Source organism: Lathyrus oleraceus, chromosome 7, assembly GCF_024323335.1.
Source record: "Lathyrus oleraceus cultivar Zhongwan6 chromosome 7, CAAS_Psat_ZW6_1.0, whole genome shotgun sequence".
NCBI classification, from domain to species: Eukaryota; Viridiplantae; Streptophyta; class Magnoliopsida; order Fabales; family Fabaceae; genus Lathyrus; species Lathyrus oleraceus.
Genome location: NC_066585.1, coordinates 394662403 through 394684171, shown reverse-complemented (window position 1 = coordinate 394684171; position 21769 = coordinate 394662403).

Genomic DNA, 21769 nt, shown 5'->3' with positions numbered 1-21769 from the left:
AAAAAAAAAAAAAAAAAAAAAAAAAAAAAAAAAAAACAATCAAAAAAAAAAAAAAAAAAAAAAAAAAGTAAGAAAAGAGGGTGGAAAAAGAAGAAGAAATCAAAAAACCAGGAAAATTTTTTCAGGATTTTTCCAAGGGAAAAAAGAAAAATTGTACCCTCAAGTCCCTAGTTGACTGATGCTGAATGGATTCAGTGTCGTTATGACCAACTGAATTTAATTGAAGAAAAGCGATTAACTGCCATGTGTCATGGTCAGCTATATCAGCAAAGAATGAAGAAAGCATTCGATAAGAAGGTCAAGCCTCGTGTGTTCCGAGAAGGTGACCTTGTGCTCAAGAAAGTTTTGTCTTTCGCGCCCGATTCCAGGGGCAAGTGGACTCCAAACTACGAGGGTCCATATGTTGTTAAGAGAGCCTTTTCAGGCGGTGCTTTAATGCTTACAACAATGGATGGGGAGGATTTCACTCGTCCTGTGAATTCAGATGCAGTCAAGAGATACTTTGCCTAAAAAAAAAAGTATATGCAAATGAAAAAAAAAAAAAAAAAAAACAAATGAAAAAACAGAATAGCTCGCTAAGTTGAAAACCCGAAAGGGCGGCTTAGGCAAAAATGAGCGTCTCGGTGGAGAACCCGCAAGGGTAATTCAGGCAAAAATTAGAGACTTGAAAAAATATATTTGCATCCCGCTAGATTGAGTACCTCACTCTGGGGCAATCTAGGCAAAAATTAGGGATTTGGCAAAGTAACTGCATCCTGACAAGACTTTCTGGTTCATCAGTCGTCATTTCGTCAGAAGATTCTCGATTCGTCGTCAACTGAAGCTTCGGATACATCGAGATTCAAATTGGTAGAGAAAGGATCATTATGTTCAATGTAGCCCTCTTCCAATATATTCACTGATTTCAAATTTGTACAGATCTATGGAGTCTTGCCATTTGCAGACTACCATTCTATCAAATCAATTTGAGCTTTTTATCCAATTATTTGCATTCTTATTTGTTTCAATTCAACAAATGTTTTGCATGTTTTAAATTGATAAAATGTCATTGTTTTAAACAATCAAATTTTTCAAAATTTTTGTTTTAAAACAAAGTGAACATTCACAAGATTAAAAGGATACTCAAGAATATCTCAGTGCTCTCCCAAGGGTGGCATGATTTCCAACAGGTAAGACATTCGTTCATATTCCTGGTTTGGTTGTATCTTCTTTCTTCAGATCTTTGTTGAGGTTGTTCCTCAAACAAAGTTGTTGTTGGGGTTGTTCCCCAGTACAGTCGCAAGTGATTTGTTGTTGAAGACTTTGTTTCCTCCAGCAGCAGTTCCCCCAGCATGGGCGTTTCTTAAGAAATTTCGGTGGTTGATGGTTTGTCACCTTGGTGCCCCGTTACTTTCTCCAGTGGGTTGTATCCCCAGACTTTATTTGTCTCCTCAGCACAGTCATGAGTGTAACCATTGATAGATACTCCCCTCGGAGTCGCGAGTAGAGCTGTTGTTAACATCCCCACCAGAGTTGCAAGTGGAGTTGTTACCGCTTTTTCCCCATGCAATGTGCCAGTAGGATTTGTCTGTTTCCTCAGCATGTTAGTTTTCTTTTGAAGACTCGGTAAGTCAGCGGTTTGATACCCGGTACTTTACCCTTTCCCCGGCGAAGTCGTCTGCGGAATTGTTGCTATCTCCATCCGAGTTATTCTCTTCAGCAGAACAGGATTTATTTTCCTACTCAGTGGTTGATTGGGTTGACATCCCAGTATTTTCAATCATCTTTTCCTCAGCTTAGTCTGCAGGATGTTTGTTGTGGCAGTTTCGCCTGTTGAATACTCCTTCAATCCCCAACGTGGTCGGATGATGGCTCTAGCCTCCAGTGAACGGATTGATTTCCTGACTGTTTGTGATCCCCAGTAGAGTGGCTTATATTGCAGAATCTACTTGCTGTGATCAGTTTTGCTGTGTATATTCTCCCCAAATGGTTCGTTGCAGAATATACTTGTTTGATCTGTCCTCCCTCAGTGGTTTGTTCCCCAAGAGAGTGTAGCCGACAGTTTTCCCCGGTAGAGTTGCTTATGCAGTTAGATTCTATCTGGATGATATCATTCTCCCTCAGTGGGTTGTTCCCCCAGTGGAGTTATGTGGATTTGCTCCTACAGCAGTTTGTGCTCGTGCTTATGCACCCTTTTTGTTTCTCAGTTAACACTGGGATCCCCTGCAGATATCTTGGGTTTTCTCTTGTTCCCCTACAGATTCGTCTTGGTGGCCGTTTCGCCCGTTGTGACTTTCTGTACCCTGATTGGGTTGTTTCCTGATATCTCTAATTCTCTGTTTCTTCAGCAGTACCTGCAGATCTTTGCTTTACGGCATACAGATCTCCGCAGATTGGCTCTCCAGCTGGTTATTCCCCTGGAAGTATAATATCGGACGTCTTGTTTCCTGAACCTGTTTGTGTTAGAATTGTCTGTTTTGTCAGCATTCATCAAACATAAATCATGCATATTCATGCATATTCATAAACATTCAGATATTCATGTTGCATTTCTCGCCATGTATCCTTTGTTTGTCGTGTCTCCTGCTTTGGTGATATAGATCTCTTTACAGATCTCCCCAAGCAGATGTCGGGTGTTATAAATCTCTCCATATAGAGTCAGCCCCATAAGCAGAAAATGTTCGTCTTTCCTTCTGCAGTTCCCCACTGAGATATATCCTCGTGGATGACGGTTTCTTCCGTTTCCTCCCAACACATATATTGGGATGGACTTTCCTATTTGAGTTATATCCTCATTAGGACGTGTCTTTATTCAGTCTGTCTTTTCGGATCATTCCCGAATTGGCTATTTGTCAGATATCTTGTGCTTCCCAGTGGGTTGTTCCCCAGCGGAATGTTTTTGGGCCTCTGCCTACAAACCAGCAGTTGTAAGTCCTACTTTTCCTGGCTTTCTTGACAGAATTTGTGGTTATACACCTTTTATTCTCCAGCCAGAGTTTTTGGTTTTCTACCTACTACCCGGTAGTTGTAAACCCTATTTTCCTGCTCTTCAGCAGTTTGCGGTTTGTTATAAACCCTATCTTGGTTTCCCGTGCGGATTTGTGATTTGCTCTATCCCCACGCGGAGTTTTTGGTCTTCTACCCCGTATTCGGTAGATGTAAACCCTAATTTTGTGGTTATCTTCATTCAATATTTGATGATGATTTTCCTTTGCTTATATAAGTTGCTCAGATCAGCACTTATATCCCTAGCAAGTCTTTTGTGGATAATTGCCGTATGCTAGCAATTTTATCCCCAGTGGGTCCTTTCACCGTATGCTAGTGATTTGTTCCCCGGATCATTGATTCTATACCAATGCATCCCCAGCTAGTCTTCTGTCGATAATTGCCGGATGCTTGCAAATTATCCTCCGCAGATCGCCTTTCATTTACCCTTTTGTTGGTAATGTCTGTTGCTCCTTTTGATTGGTCATCATTATATGCCTATTTTGGTATCCCGATGCCTTTCTTTTCGGATTTTTATCCTTAAACAACCCAGTAACCGGTTCAGGATAATCTTCCATGCGAGTATATTATTCACGGTCTGCCGGCTATGAATAATATATCTCATGCGCTCTTTAGTTGGAATCCTTTGTTGATTTTCCCCAACTGAGCAAGATTCGTATTCTTTGTAGAATCGAATAGCCATCCTTTAACCAATTCGTGTTTTGGATGATGAGTGTTTTGGAACACACACCAATTCACGCTTTTTTTCCATCCTTTAAACAAGTCTGCTGTTCTAGCTTTCTTTCGGATGATGAGTGTCTTGGAACACACACCAATTCACGTTTTTGACCATCCTTTAACCAGTTTGCGTTTTGGATGATGAGTGTCTTGGAACACACACCAATTCACGTTTTTTCTCCATCCTTTAAACAAGTCTGCTGTTCTAGCTTTCTTTCGGATGATGAGTGTTTTGGAACACACACCAATTCACGTTTTTTCTCCATCCTTTAAACAAGTCTGCTGTTCTAGCTTTCTTTCGGATGATGAGTGTTTTGGAACACACACCAATCTACGTTTTTGACCATCCTTTAACCAGTTTGCGTTTTGGATGATGAGTGTCTTGGAACACACACCAATTCACATTTTTTCTCCATCCTTTAAACAAGTCTGCTGTTCTAGCCTTCTTTCGGATGATGAGTGTTTTGGAACACACACCAATTCACGTTTTTGCCCATCCTTTAACCAGTTTGCGTTTTGGATGATGAGTGTTTTGGAACACACACCAATTCACGTTTTTTCAGCCATCCTTTAAACAAGTCTGCTTTTCTAGCTTTCTTTCGGATGATGAGTGTCTTGGAACACAAACCAATTCACGTCTTCGGATTTTATCCTTAAACAACCCAGTAACCGGTTCAGGATAATTTTCCTTTTGAGTATATTATTCACGGTCTGCCGGTAATGAATAATATGTCTCGTTCACTCTTGGGTCAATCCTTTGTTGCTTTCCCCTCAGAGTAAGATTCGTTTTCCTTGTGGAATCAAATAGCCATCCTATAAACAAGTTTGCTTTCGCTCTCTTCAGGATGATGAGTGTTTTGGAACACACACCAATTCACGTCTTTGGTCGGTCATCTGTTACATACCCAGTAACCGGTATCCTTGGTGTTCCTTCCTGAGTTTGTTACCCTTATACCGGTAACACCTCATTTTGCTTGTTACTTCCCCCAGTGGAGTTTTCTTTTGTTGCTTCTCCTCAGGAGTCAGCTTGTGTCTTTCCAATGGATTTATTTTCCTTTGGAATTCTCTTCCCCAGTATGAGTCCTTCACTCCCCAGTGGGTTCTCCAGTCTGTTTTTCTGTTTTTCTAATCAGAGTCGTGTTTTGATCACGTTATGTCAGTGTTATCTTCCCCAGTCTGGAGTCGTGTCTTGTTCACACATCTCTCCTTCTGTTATTATCCCTATAGAGTCTTGTTAGAGTCTCTGTTCCTGGTGAGTGTATTACTCCGATGGATCGTCTTTTTCTGCTGTGTGAATCATATTCCTCACAGAATTTATGTCTTTTCGCATGCATACATCTGCATCATGAGGTCTCTTAGGGACCAAAATTTGTCTCATTACTGTTATTTAAGTCCATTCTACCGCGTCGAGATGAAGATTTCTAAACTTCACTTCTCCGGCTAGAATGACCTTAAATAGGGGCATCTGTAAGACCCCAATTTTGGGCCCTAAGATCCCTCATGGCCCATATCATTCATATCATAACCTCAAGGATCATGCATACCTTTGCTTCCTCTTAGTGGATAGATTGCCTTGTGGGTTTATTTCTTGATCACCAAGCATACTTTGCATTTGTATATCTTTGCTCTCATATGTTTATCATTCAAAAAGTACAAAAATATTGTCAGTCTAACCTCGTTGCTTGCAGTTGAAGCAATCATCAGCAATTAGGTCAAAATCAGTCATTGGTCAGTCAAAGCAATGGATGGTGGCCATTCTTGCAGAATATGGGCACCATGATCAGTAATCACAAGTTCATACATCTTGAGACATCATTTGAAGTCAAGTTCTCAAGGATTTAGGGTTTGGAATTCATCAGAAGAGGATCAGTCAGCCCAAAACCCTAGAAAAGTCAAACTTGGTCAACAGTTGATTTAATCAGAGATTTGATGGATAGAATTGATCTGAAGGAGTTCATTCATGCTTGTATAAGCCTTATATATCATGTCAAACCTCATCATGGAAGAAAATCAAGTGAAATCAGAAATTTTCCAGAAATAGAAAGTGGACCTGTAATTTCAACTGCCAAAAAAGGAAACTTCTTGATCTCAAACTTACATCATGATACAAGCTTCAAATGAATTTTTGCCCAACATGAAAGTTGAAGATCTTGTCTTCCCATTTTCAAAAAGTCCAAGAACATCAAAATCCCATGTGTGGTTGTCAAGATATGATCAAATCATTTTCATCAATTTTTGAACTTCAAAGGGCCATATCTCTCAAACCATAAGGCCAAATTTGGTGGGGTTTTTTCCTACAAACCACATTTTTCATCCTCTTTCCAAAAATATAAATTTCATGACCTAAAACCTTACCATTCAAAATGGCATTTTTGGACCTTTCTCATTTAAATTCAAAGTTTGACCAAACTTTGACTTTTTGAGTTTTTGACTTTTTCTTGATTTGGTCATTTGGGAAGTGTTTCATATCACATTTGTGATTTGTCTCAAGCCTTAAACCATGTCTACACCATCATTCTACTACATTTTGGATCAAAATGCAAACTTGGCAATTTTGCAAAATGGCTTCAAAGAGTAAAAACCAGTAAAGCATTTCACTTGTACAACCAAAACAGCAACATGTTGTCCTTCTTGCAGCCTGTTGCAGGCCCATTTTCGTGCATCCCTACACCCTCCCATATCCACTTACACAAAGTTAGCAAAATTGCAATTGGTTTTCATTAAGCTAAATCAACTTAGCACTTGGATTAATAATGTTAAACAGACCTTTATAAGGCCATTTGCTGTCAAATAAACCCTAGAGTGATAGCCTCCAAGCACAGAAAACATTGATCCTCTCCTTCTTGCATTTTGACACCTTGCAATTTCTGCACGAAAAAACTTGAAAGAACTCGAGTGACCATTGGTTCCCTCATCATCCAACCAACCTTGGAAGCTTTGTGGATTTTTGATTCTCAGCTGGAACCCTCTCCATGTTCTGTTTTTTCATTTCAAAGCACAGCAATGGCAGATTATGATGTAGTAACTTCCAAGCATTAATGAACTGAAGCTATCCAACCATTCATCGTTTCCAAGTATCTGAAGCATCTGTTTGAGCTGGTCACCACCAAAACCACACTGTACCATCGAGTTCTTCAATTTAGGTAAGATTTTCAACTTCCTTATTTGTCCAAATCATACCAAATATCATGAAGATCCCTCTTTGTTGATTGTCGTGAGCTATAAGTTGTTGAAAATGGTTAGCTGTTAGTAAAGATATGTCAATCTGAAATTTGATGTTCATGTGTGTTTTGGTTTGCTGCTCTTTAGTTAGTTTGTTTTAAGGAGAATGGGTGTTGGATTATGCTTATTCTTGGTCTAATGATGCTATTGGTATGTTGATTTTTTTGTTCTGTGCATGATGGAATTTCGAATGCATAGTGATGATGAGTGTTGGCTGCTGTTCTTTAAACCCTAGAAGTCTGTTCAAAAAAACTCCCGTGTTTGTTTGTTTTGCTGGTAGTTGATGATGTTTTATGGCCACGACCATTTGTTAATGTTGTTGTTCATGTTGATGATTGACTGATGAATGTTGGTGATGAGCATATGTTGTATTGAATTCTACTCTGCCCAGCTCATGATTAGGTTTGGTCTGTTGTTCTTAATGTTGTATGAGGATAGTGTCATGGCCCTGTTGGATTATTGTTGATGTTTATTTTTGTATGTTCATGATTAATGGTTGAACTTGGAAATGATGAGGATCCTGTTAAAACCCTAGCTTGTTCCAGTTTGTTTTCCCAGGATCATGCCTGTTGTTGTTGCTTGTATTGGCCTGAACATATTGTTAATGCTGTACTGTTGGCCATGCTGTAGATGGGTGATGAGTTTTGATAAAAAATGTTAATGCCTTGCTGTTCATGAATCCTGTCATATTTGCCCGAAATCCCGCATGCATATGTGTTGGACACTATTGCTGCTGGTAACTGTAGGATGTTTTGGTCAAGTTTTGTTTCTAATGTTGATTTCATGAATGCATGTTGCTGCCAAACCCTAGCTGCAAGAACTTTGCCCAGAACTTTGAATGCTATTGGCTATTGTTGTTTAATTCACTGTTGCATTGGACGCTAGCCAATTAGAATATTTCTTTTGCCTTGCCAAAACGCTGAGTTTTGTTAAATGAAATGCTTTATTACACTTATGCCATCGGTTGACTCCTAGTTGACCAATTTGCCATGCTTTCATGTTCAATACTTCATTCAATTATTCATCAACTTCCACAATTCATTTTAAATTCATTTTAACTCCAAAAATTGTGAGATTTTTTGCATTAAACTCATGAATGTGTCTAGTATTTTATGGTGAATTTTAATTCATTTTTCATGTTCTGGATTTTAAATGATAAATGATTTTTCAACATGTGTGCCAAAATGATACCCTTTGCCATTTCAATTGTGAAATTGTCATATTGCATCCAATGCCTTTGAAATTTTTTGTGGTAAAACTAGACACATTGATCTTCATTTCCATATAAAGTTTGTGCATTTATCATTTGTGGATTGATAGTTATGATTTTTTGAAGTTGTGTGTTGCATTTGGTGCTATACCATGATCATGCATTTTCACAATTTTTGTTCACACACTTCCCTACATCCAAATGACCTCAAATTTTGCATGAATCATCCTTCACATGTCTAGTTCATGTATGAATTTTCTTGGAATTAATCTTGCTGTTTTCCATTTGATTGAGAATTTTCTTCCATACTTGGTCATTTGTTGACTTTTTGTGCTATGCATTGCCAAATCTTTTGTGAAATTCTCAAATCTTATTGTATGATCATGAAATTTCATATGTGATAACTAGACATCTCAAGCTTTGCATTGGTGTTAATCTCATTCATTTCTCTTCTGTTTTCAAATTGATATGATTTTTTGAAGTTGACCCATACTTGTTGACTTTCACCATGCTTACTTGAATTTGATTTGACTTCATGATTTTACTTGACTGCCTTCCTCTCATCCAAATGCCATGAAATTTTACATGTATACCATGTTAGATGTTAGGATTGAGTGAGATTTATTTCATAATTTTTGAGAATGTTTGAGTTGACTTTTGAATGAAGTCTTTTCTGTTGACTTTTGTATGCTTCTCTTGCCATGCTTTGCATTCATTTTGCATATGAAATGACCATGATGCATGATATGATTATGAATCCAATTGAGAATGCTTCTTGAATGTTTAAACTTGGTTTGGGTTGACTTTTCCTTGCTGCCTTGACTTTTTCTTTCATCTTTGACCCTAGGCTAGTCCTAGTGGTCTTCTAAGCTTATGTTGAGTTCATCTGTTTCAGGTTAAGCACCAATGCCTTGAGGATCATTCAAATATTTGTTTGAGTTGAATTATATGATGTGCTAACATTTGTTTTGTAGGTGACTCATATGCTTGAGTCTTTGTGCCTTGCACAATTGGTCCCTCTGTGGTTGACTATTGGGTTATTTCCTTTTGATTTTGACTGTTGACTTGCTTACTAATAAGTTTGACTTTTGCAGGTACTTTAGTTGCCTAAGTTCTTTGAACTTGCTTGCTTGCTTTGCTTTTTAGCATTTGCTTTGAGGTATAATTACTTCTTCTTCATGTAGTCTGGAGACCCGGTCTGTTATTTGACCGGGCAAACTGTCTGAAGTCCTCCTTAAGAGGCAATGCCTGTGTTTGTTTAAATTTGTCCTAAGCAGGAAAAGTCCTTCAAGTAAGGCAATTGGTGGAAGGTAGGGATAAGTAATCTATCCCCCACTATTCAGTGTGTCCTCTCTTTGCTCCCATTACATGGTTGAAGCAATGAGATAAATACCCAAGATCTAATCGAGTCAATAATGTGGAGAGAGTTCCTACTTTCTGAACTCCCACACTTTCTTTTATGCTCCCTCTTATCTGAGATAGAAGCAATGAGGCACACCCCTCATCTCCTTTTCATCTGCTTCACCTGAGCCCCTCAATGGCCAGGTTAAGAGCGACCTTTACCCATTACAGTGGACTTTTAAAGTCAAACCCTCTTGTGTGAGCCCCATTGTTTGGCTATAGAGTGTGCTGTTTGATATTCATTGATTGATTGATTGCTTCATATGCACTTGCTTGCCTATATGCTATGCATTTATCATCATCATCAATTGCCATTAATGCATGATCATCTCATTTGCTTGTGTAATACTATCATTGTTGTTTCCCCATTGAGGACAATTGTAAGTCCATTGCTTTGGCATTTGCTCCTATGATATGGAAGGATAGAGTGTAAGACCTCCTTGGTCACTCATATCTTCTGTTTATCTGTGTGTATGTGAGGATACAGTTATAAGTCTCTGTATGTTGGCATCTGTTATCCTGTGATCATAATTTGATCTGTCTGGTTTGTATGTGAGGTTGCAGTTATAAGTCCCTGTAAGTTGGCATCTGCTTTCCTGTGATCATAGTTTGTTTTATCTGTTTGTATGAGAGGTTGCAATTATAAGTCCCTGTAAGTTGGCATTTGCATTCCTGTGATCATATTGTTGCTTTTGTGCTTGTATGTGAGGATCCATTGTAAGTCCCTGTAACGTGGCATTGGTATTCCTATAAGCATATCTGTGGAGTTAACCTAAGTCCAGACAGATTGGCAGTTAACTTCCATTTCTCATCTTTGTTTTTCTTTTGAGGAGATTAGTGTAAGACCATTGAGTGGCATCTGATATCCATTTTCTGTTTTAGGAGACTGGTGTAAATCCATCTATTGGTATCCGGTATCCGCCTTTTATTTCTTTGTTTGAGGAGATTAGTGTAAGACCATTGAGTGGCAGCTGATATCCAGTTTTATTTTAGGAGATTGGTATAAGCCCATTGATTGGCATCCGATATCCGCTTTTGCTTGCTTTGTTTGTTTGTTATTATTAATTGCTATTCCAAAGGACACACTTGAATCATCTCCCATATGATTTCAAGAAGTGAACCTTCTAAGAAGTTTTACAATCCATCCTCATCCATTCATCCTCATTATGTCCTAAACCTTTTCACACATTTACTTTCAAACTTGACATAAGTGTTGTGCAAACATCTTCATGTTTTCTAACTAAAAACCTGGACTCCAAGTCCTTGACTCTTTTTTCAAACTCCATTTCATAATACTTATCTGAATTGATCTTAATCATACTTTGACTTCATTTTCATAATCACAATCAATTAACATCACCCATTCACTTGTTTTGGCTTTGTCCATTGTTAATCTTTTCACACATTAGCCATAGGTTTCAATTATCATTGTGGTTGATGTAAACCTCACCTTATCTTTAGTGAGTCGACTATAAGACTTCCGTACTGAAAACAGGGTTAACCCCTCTAGTGCGTCGAAGCTATCCTCACATGGTGGATGTTGGTCTTGGTCGAGTTTTCTCCCATTGATAATGAAAAGCCTCAGTGCTATTGTTTAAAATTGAATCCACCAACCTTTTGGAAATCTTTTAGCCGAACTACGGCGTTTTGATCCTTACCTTTGATGGAAGGTACGTAGGCAGCGGGTTCATCCGTTCAAACCCAATAACCCAATAATAAAATTGTATATTCTTTTCTCACCATCCCAATCATGTTTGCACAATGCTTATGTCATAACAAATAATAATTTAGCATAACAAGTGTGAAAAGGGCTCCCTAGGAGTACCTAGGACGTAGTGGGTGCCTAACACCTTCCCATTGCATAATTTACCCCTTACCCAGAATCTCTGATCTTTTTATTAGTTTTCTACGTGTAAAACTTCTTAGGCTTTTGTTCGCTTTTTTAGCCAATCCTTTGGATAAATAAAAGTGCGGTGGCGACTCGAAAATTTCAATGTATCTCTAGCTTATGATTTAATCGATAGATCATATAGCGACGAATACACCGCTACAGAAATACTTCAACTGCCAAGTGATCTACAAACTTGTCCATATTTGGGAAGAGAACAATTCCGTGAATAAGGAGTGCCAAGGTTGCACTGCAGAAGTCAGGTCTTTCTTCCTTTAACATTTCCCAAGCATGGGCTTAGAGGAATTTTTGGATCAATCCCTTGACTGAACCTTTAATGCCCCAGTTGGCCACTAGCTTATTGGCGTTGATACTCAAGGCGAGTGAGAGCTCGGTTAAACATAAACCTTATTCCATCTTGGGAAAGGGGTTGTATTCTTTGATTGATAGGTTGAGGAGCCTCTCGAGGTATTCCAAGGTTGGAGAGATTTGGAAGTCGAGGAAAGTGAAGCATCTTAAGAGGACGGCATATTATTGGGCCATTGTAGTGATAACACCATAATCGACCTCCTCAGTCAGAAGATCTATGATGTTCCCAAAATTGGCTCTAAACTTGTTGTCCTTGAAGGATGTCACTTTTGAGCTGAGGACCTTCAATGAGCTAATGTTGGGACTCTTGAATCGTAAGGTAGATATGCTTTTCCTTGTTTAAGTGTCCATGATTGTGTTGTTAAAAGGTCTTGTAATTCTGCATTTGAACAAACAAAAATCTTTAAGAGCTTTGCTTATTATTTTGATGATGAATGTATGTATGAATGAATGATTATTTTTTATATATATTTCCATAGATCTTAGGCATGGGTCCAAGGTTTTAGACCATTGACGAAGCATGGAGTTTAATAATGACTGCTTCAAAAACCAAGGTTCTCTCTTTGTATGATCTAGGGCTTTTAGAAAATCGGGTGTAAGACACTTCCCCCAGAGTCATGGACTTCCTTGACTGTCAGCCGCTTATGTCAATTTACTTGCCAAGCGACTATTCCATTAAAGCCATCTACTCTAAGTGAGATCTTTGTATCGACCCTTACGAGGAAGGCACCTCGGTGGCCTATACTACACGACCTACGATCTAGGTTGGCCATGGTCAAAGGTTCTACAAAAGGGGTCTTAGGGTCACTGACTCTAGTAAAGGAAAGGATGCTTACGCCGAAAGCACGACGATCATCAATCCTCTGAAGAGAATCTACCATTAGGTAAGGTTCGCGTACGACCCTAACGAGGAAAGCACCTCGCAGACCAATACTACTCAACCTCTCATATCTCAAGCATACTCTCAGATTCGAGTGGAGATTCTTTCACACAAGGTTTTCTTTGCAATCATTATTGTTTCCATATTTCTTTGTCACATAACCAAGTATTTGGACCAACAGACAAACAAATAGAACTATGTACACGTTAGAAACAAAAAAGCAATATATACAAAAAGAATAAATGACGGATAAATCTCCACGTAAGTAAAAAGAGCAACAACCCAAACTAGGCTAGACTCGCTTAGGGAAAACCGGGTCCTCAGCAGAGTCGCCATTGGGATTCCTGGATGACGAGTGAAACTGGATGGACTGAAGAAAAAGATCAGAAGAGTCGCCACCAAATTTTATTTGTGTGCCTCTATCGGAGAGGCAGGGGGAAATAATCAATAAAACTTTCAAAAAGATAAGCGCATAGGAAGCTCTAGAAAACAATAAGGAATCAGTCTCGCAACCGAGATTAGGGTTCGAGAGTCGGTTACGCGAGGGGAAGGTATTAACACCCCTCACGTCCATGGTATTCCATGGGAACCATTTGTGTTATTTTACGTACGTGGGGATTTATCTGTCATTGTTTTATTTTTCAAAAGATTATATGTGAAAGAGGTTTTTTTATTATTATAGTGCTCGCCAATGATTGGGGCCCTTGTGCATACGTATCACTCATTATGGGATGAGGAATCAGAGCTCGGTAGTTCGGAGTAAAAAATGTTTGTGTGTTGATTTATTTTACCTTTGAAAAAAGGGTTTTCGGGGTGGTGCCCTAAGGCACAAAAATAAGGTTTGATGGGTTGTGTTGATTTTACCTTAAACAAGGGTTTACGAAAAGAGTTTATGATTAGATTGCACTAAAGTCTATGGGAGAAGGTGAATATTCTAGACAACAAGCAAAGCGTCTTGTGTCCAAAATAATCAGAGTGAGGGTAGGAATGTTCCATTCTCACTCATTCTCCACCACTTAAGGCTCGTGGCGACAATACTAATCGTAGTTTATTAAGCATTTTGATTTTGATTAAGAAAAAGTCGCTTGACTTTGGATCAAGGGTTTGTTTATTTGAATGAAAAATTTGGATTATGCAACATGAATGCAAAGTAACCGACAAGGAAATAAATGAGTCTCATTATAAGGTAGCCCAAGAGAAAGCCTTGTGTGTGCAAAAGTGTGACCTATGCCAAACAAAGGATAATGGTCTTACAAACATGTCCCCCTAAGGTGGGGCCATGATGCCATTCTTACAACAGGAATGTAAGTACAAATGAAACCTAAAGTTTACAAAGTATCACAAAAGACTAAAGGAAAGTTCTCCAAGAAAAGGTCCTAAATGGAATCCCGGAAGTCCAGATGATTAAGTGTCATGCCTTATTCTTTCGTCTTTTAATTTTATCATGTTTTTGTTATTTTTGAATGATGATAATAATAAAGAATAATAGTAAAGTGTGTATGATGAATTTGTACAATGATGATAATGAGTACTTGAACGTAAATCACATAAAAGTAAATAGCAATAATAATAACAATAACAAAAGGTTAGTAGTAATCAAAGTTAGTAAAGTTAAAGTTAGGGTTATGAACAAGTGGACAAATTTTGAGGATTATATATCTTTATGTTAATAAATTCAAAATATAGTGCATCGAGGGATAACTTATCACCGATGCAAAGTAAGGAAGATGATCAATGGATCAACTTACCCTAGATTTGCAACAATGAAAGTTGTTCAACCTCAAGTCCATCTATAAATATATTGACAAAAAGAAAACTATACAACCCAAAGTTGTTTGAAATAGGGGCAACCTATCCATGCTTCAGAGTACCATGGACGAACTCATGGTAATCTAATGGTAGGTTTGAAGTATGGAAGGTTTTTACCAACCCTAAACCAAACATATCATGATTTAAGTGATTTTCATTAGTCCTTCATTTCAAGACTTCAAAAGTCTACCAAAAATAATCCAAATAAAATAAATGAAGTTACCATTAAATACTAGATGCAAAAATAAACGGGGTTGATGTTCAACATTTTTTAAAAATAATAAAAATAAGAGGGTTAAAAAATAAATCAAAAGGAAAATGAAAATGAAAAATAAATAAGTAAAAATAACATAAAAGGAGAAAACATGGTTAAGGTGCACATGCTGGGATCGAACCCCTGACCTTGGGGTCATGGGGGAATCCACCCCCTCACCCACTGGGCCAATGGCCTAGTTGTGATATAAAAACACCCTCACATGAATAAATAAGAAAAACAATAAAGAAATAAAATTCACGCACACATCAACCAAACAGAACATGACATCCAATATTTTCAAATTCAAAAAAAGCATGCACGACTTCGTCTTCTTCCTCGAACCAACTCAGAATCAAACTTCGAAAATAAGAGTTTTTAACCAGATTTAAGGATCAAGACACGTTGTATGATCATGGGAAAAGTGTTCTCCCCACTCACGAGCCATTGATTGACTTTGAGTGGGGAGTATTTCACCATTATTTTGATTAACACGTATGACCTAAAATATAAATTAAATTCTAAAGAAGGGACAATCAAAGCTACAAGGTTAGGGATAATGATCGGTGAGTGATTTTGAGCAAGAGGATAACTTGTTTCAATGATTGGGATAAGTATTTCTACCTGATCAGAGTTTTCTCAAGTGAGTTTTTTAACGACTGAGCTCAGGTCAGTTGAAGCTCAAGGAAGGGTGGTTGAGTATTTGGGAAGTTTGAATGATGTGTGAGGAGTGTTTCTGGGCAAAGTTTAGGGGTTGAAAGGCTCTGAAACAAAAAAAAATTGAAGTTCTATTAATGGAGGTTTGAGGGAGAAAGTCAGAATGTGTTAGGGGCCTTTTTAAGCATGCTTTGACATTGGGACACCTTCACCTATTTATAGGGAAGGTGTCTAGATGATTTTGGGGGAAAATGGAATGAGTTTGGAAAGAAATCACATGTGAGTGGGAAGGTAGTTGGAGTTGACTTTGGGGACAATGCAAAGACTATGTTATGACCTTGCTTTCATCCCAGACAAGTTAGTTTTGATCCCTTGTATTGATTTAGAACCAGCAATGGCACTGAAATGGTCTGCAGTACGATATATTTTTTGCTACTTTGGGAAAACTCTGATTTTGCACATGGGATCGGGTTTTTCTTTGTGAGGAGTTTTGGCTTGCAAGTTGACCTTAAATCACACAATAATACCATATGCAATGTATTTAGGGACCATTGGAATCAGATTTAAATGGTTTGGACTCTTGGTGAATGGATTTGCAAATTCTGACTGAGGTGTATTGGGTTCGTGCATCATGGCAAGTCAGCAACTTTGGATCAAGGCCAAATAAAATTGGCTAATGAATTTTGTATCAATTTTAGGCCATTTGTTCCTTTCCATGATCTTGATTGAATGAAAAAAGAACCAGGTCAAAAGGGCTTATGGTTTAGAAATGGCAACATGTCAATGTAGTGGTCATGACATGATTTTAGGGCGTGGTAGGCATGTTGGACTAGCTTGGCCAATAGAAAAATTAGACCCCTTACTCAATGAATTAGGTGTTGGACCTTGGAAATGTTTTGGAGAGGAAGGTATTTATGACATTTGGCTCAAAGTGGAATTTACAAATCTTGAAAAATGAAAAAAGTATGGTCTTTGAAACTTCCCATATGCCATTCTTGGCAAAATGTGATCAACCAACATGACCTTGTTTTAGGGTTTTTGTGATTTCTTGATTTTCAAGCCACAATGATGGATGTTTCGACCTTAAATGATCAAATAATAATGGTAAATGAAGTTGGGACCTTTGTGGAATGATTTTAGGTCAAATTGGTGGGTGGATCAGGTTATACAAAGTTGAAAAATCAAGTGTGAACCAACTACTTGCAACATGGATTAGGAGGATGTTTAAATGGTTGATTTGGATTGTAATGGGAATTAAATAATGTTGAATGAGTATTAGGATGATTGGATGGCCAAGAATGATCAAGCTTAATGGCCTAGAGGTCCCTAAATTAGGGTTTCTTGAGCCACACGTTTCATCAAGTTTCATGGTCAGATGAATTAGGGTTTGAGATGTAGGGATCAAATTGAGATGTTTAAAGGGTATGGGGCATGGAAATTTTTTGGATTGGAGGGGTCCTCAGTGTAATGTTCAATATCCATGGTGAATCAAAACTTGTACAAGCCAAAAGGAGGGTCAGGAGCTAGGGTTTGGTCCTTGGGTGACCAGATGAATCTTGAAGCTTCTTTAAGGGGGACTCACCATCCAAATTGGGCTTGGGGAGTAAGTGAGATGTATTGAGTGATCCTATAAGCTTTATTGGATGCTTGGGGAAGATATTAGGGTTAAGGTGACTTGGGTACACCTTAACATGATCAAAGGGTCTTAGGTCTTTGTAGATGAATCTCATGCCTTGGGCTTGTGAATCATTGTGACCATTGAGTATAAATGCATATGAGATGATATGTATAGGATGTATTATTGGGTTTTAAGGATTAATAAGATGATATGGGTATGGAAAATTAGAGGGCATGACAATAAGTTGTCTAACGTAACCATTAATTAACTTGTTAATCTTTGATCATTGAGTGATACAATCTTCCGTTTGTCAAACTATTGATAGATGGACCTGGGGTTGTATAACTTTCATTGTTACAAATCTATTGTTAGATGATTATTGATCATCTTAAATACTTTTCATCCGTGATAATTTATTCCCTGATGCGCCATATTTTGAATCTTTTGACTTATTGATAGATAACCCCAGTGCTTACTTTGTACATTACCACTAACCACTAACTATAAATTCATTAACTTTTTTCATCACTAACCATTATTATGACCTTATTATTATTGTCTTGTGGTTTTACTTTTATGACCTTATTATTAACTTTGTTCATTATCATCATCATCATTGTATATACTCGTCATACATATTTATTTACCTTATTGTCATCATACAATTAAAAACAACAAAAACATGATAAAATTATAAGAAAAAAAATGCATTCAACATTTAATCAACTTGGACTTAGAGGATTTCATCTTAGGACCTTTGCTTGGAGGACCTTTCCCTTATCTTGTGATATTTGATTCCAACTTTGGATTTCATTTATAACTTACATACCTATTGTAAGAATGGCATCATGACACTATCCTAGGGAGACATGACTGTAAGACCATTATCCTTTGTTAGCTAAGGTCACTTTTGTACACACACGACTTTCTCTTGGGCTACCTTACAATGAGTCCCTTTACTTTCTTGTTTGGTTACTTTGTATATACTTTATCTGTCACCAATTTCATAATCAAATCAACAAACCCTTGATCCAACATCAAGTTGCATTTTCTTAATCAAAATCAAAATACAATAAAACTATGATTACTATTGTGCTCCACGAGCCTTAAGTGGTGGAAAATGAGTAAGAATGGAGCTTTCCTACCCTTACTCTGATTATTTTAGACACAAGACGCTTGGCTTGTTTGTCTAGAATTTTCACCTCCATCCATAGACTTTAGTGCAATCTAATCATAAACACTTTTTCATAAAACCCATTTTCAAGGTAAAATCAGTACAACACATCAAACTTATTTTTTGTGCCTCTTAGGGCATCACACCGAAAACCCTTTTTAGGTAAATTCAACCAGCACACAAATATTTTCTACTCTGAACTACGAAGCTCTAATTCTTCATCGCCCGATGAATGATACGTAGGCACAAGGGCCATAATCCTTGGCGAGTACAATAATAAAAAACCCAAAATCCCATTCTTTCACACTCTTTTGAAAGATAAAACAATAAGCGAGGTAAATACCCACACACAAAGATAAACTAAATGGTTCTCAGGGAGTACCATGGACGTGAGGGGTGCTAATACCTTCCCTTTGTGTAACTGACTTCTGAACCCAATCTCGGTTGCAGGACTGATCCTTTATCTGTATTTGCACTTCCTGTGTGCACCTCTTTTCCCCGAGGGTTTTATCGACTATTTCCCCTATCCTCTCCCATAGAGGAACTCCAAAAAATTCGGCGGCGGCTCTTCCTTTTGGCACTTTCTATCTCTCTCCGTTGAGAGGGGAGGCACATTCTTTTGTTTAGTCTGTCCAGTTTCATATACCGATATCTTTTAAAAACCCTAGTTGTGACAATTGGCAACTCTTATGGCAATTTGGTTTCCCGAAGCAAGTCTAGCTAGTTTAGGTTATCCCTTTTGCGCGTGTGGGGATTTATCCGCTTATTCATATTTTTGTCTCTATTATTTTATTCTTTTATTACTAAATGTATATTTATTTGTTTGTTATTCTGAAACTCTGGCCCTGTGACGAAGGAAAAAATGGTTTATAATGATCGCAATGAAAAGCTTTGTGTGAAAGACTCTCCACCCGAGTATGAGAGTTTTCTTGAGATAGGATAGTGTAGTAGTAAGTTTATGACTACTGAGCTATTGGTTAACTCAACGTCAATAAAACTAGAGTCGCAACCACACTTTTACTATTTCTAAAGGAAAAGGGAGAAAGTACGACAAAACCCAAATAATAGAAGTTTTTAAATCAAAACTAATAAAATGTCAAAGATTACAGGTAAGAGGGTTGGTTACACAGAGGGTAGGTATTAGTATCCAAAGTGTCCTAGGTACACCTAGGGAGCCCTTTTTGTGTGTATTATTTTTGGTTGAAAAGATGTTTGTTTTAAAAATAGAATGAGGGGATGAGGGATCAAAACCTTGTAGTTCGTGGTAAAAATTTCAAAGATGTGTGGATTGATTTTAATAAAAGCTTAAAGATCTTTTGTTATCAACATAAAAATACTCAACCAAACATCTACCGATAATGAGGGCTTTACAACATTTAAGAGGGAGGGCTCCAACTTGGATTAAATAAACAAATATGCCTATATTCCCTAGTAAATGGAAAGTCTTACACTCAACATATCATGGAATAGGAGAATTAAATCTCAACCAAGGATAACTCAAATCTAAATGCTTCTTTTTTGAAATTTTTTGAAGGAAAAAGGCACCTAGTGGCCAAAATGATTAGATTAGGTTGTTAGTTCTTTTTGGTCTTTTTGAAAATAAAACAATATGATTAAGTCTATTTATAAAATTTGATTAAGAAAATAGTTTGAAAAATCTATGGCATGAGGCCAAGGTTTCTACTCATTAAAATAAGTCTAAGTTGAAAACAGCAAGCAAATAAGTTTTGAAAATGAGAAGGAGATTTTTAAATTAAAGAAGAAGAGGGTGGAGATGAAGAGGATATCCTAGACAATATTAAAAGCTTTGAGTTGAAAAGATCTAACCCATGGGAAGCATCCACAAGACAATAGTGTCAAATAGAAACCCATTTTCTTTGGATTGTCCAACAAGAAACAGAGCCATAATCATCCAAGAAACTAATAAGAAACCCAATGGTATTAAATAAAGATAATCAAACATCCAAGATAGCACTCCAAATCAAGCAATCTTCAATATCTTTTATGTGTATCATATGAAAAATCCCTTGAAACATACTCATAGAAAAACCATGAAATAATAACAATAACACCGCAATAAACATTTAGACAAAGAGAAAGAGTGTATCAGATAAACTCAAGGGAGTCTCTAAAGCTTGTCTCAAATGAATGAAATTGGCCAAGTTTTCCTTCATAGCTCAGGGATGTTGTCTACTCTAAGTCCATAGGTCCAAATCAAGTCACAGACAAAGATCCAACAGTCCACCAATGTTTTTTTTAGTGTTTTTGTTTTTTATTAAGTGTTTTAAGTTCCTAAGACCACAAACAAAATAAGATCACAAGCACATATATGTCTCAAGCACAAAATATAATGGCTCAAGTGAGCAAAAATAAGAATAACTGAAGCATAAACATAGGCCCAAGTGGGCAAAGAGCAAATATGATATGAGATGCTAAAATAAAAGCATAAAGGATATAATAAGAAATAAAAGCATGAAGTAAATGACACTAAAATAAATCTAATATAATAAGATATTAGTAAATGTTAGTGACAGAAGAAAATATGTATTAGTCACTTTTTGGAGAACACTCAACTATCCACTCACAAGAATGAAAACATGAACCTATACATCATTTGTAAGAAGGGCTCCAACTTGGATAAAATAAACAAGTATGCCACTAACTCTCATAAATGGAAGAGGAGAAAAATTTTCACACAATACCATGAGGAATAAGAGACTTACAATCTCACTTATAAAAATGATATTGCCTTTGCGACAAATTTAACGCTATGTTAAGCAATCATAATTGGACTTATGTAAAAGTCACAACTATCTAAGGCCGATCAATAATAATGTTGGTGTTAATGCATGCTAGAGACAAGGTATCCAATACCAAGCTCCTAAAGCATACCACACATAAAAATAAGAGGGGATGGGCCTATCTCAATCAAGCTCATGTTGATTCATCTAACACAAGTTTATTGGTGAATCAATTAGCTAATGATCCATGAGAAGTCATTTGCCAAGAGAATATTAGGGAAGAAATGAGATGAAGATGAGGAGATGAAGTGAAGAGGATCCCAAATTGGTCAAGGGATGAACCTTACTTGATCGATACCATTCATTCATCTTGAGGGATGAAGTTTAAACTTCATCAACCCCCTAAATCCAATGGTATTGACCAAGTCAAGGTCCAATTTAACAAGACCAAGGCCAAACAGAACTAAAGTCAACACAAAGTCAATACAAAAACACAACAAAGCATTAAATTAATTAAATAATTATTAAAACATTTTTAAAATGAAGAAAATGATTTTTTCAAAGGGAAACTTCAACAAGCTTCCTAGTTTGGTTTGCCTTGGAAATCCTAGTTTGTCTGGGTATGTTGAGTAACTTCTTCAACAAGCTTCCTCATCAATTGATCAAATTTCTCAAGGGGAACTTCAAAATTCATCATATTATGCATATATGATCTACCATGAGCCTAAAAAGTCAAGAGGATTGCAAGTTAGCAAGTTGGTTGAGGGTGGTTGGCGAGATGGATTCATCTGATCAAAACTGGGTCTCCCTAGACCCTATCTCCTACAATTTTCATCATATGAAAA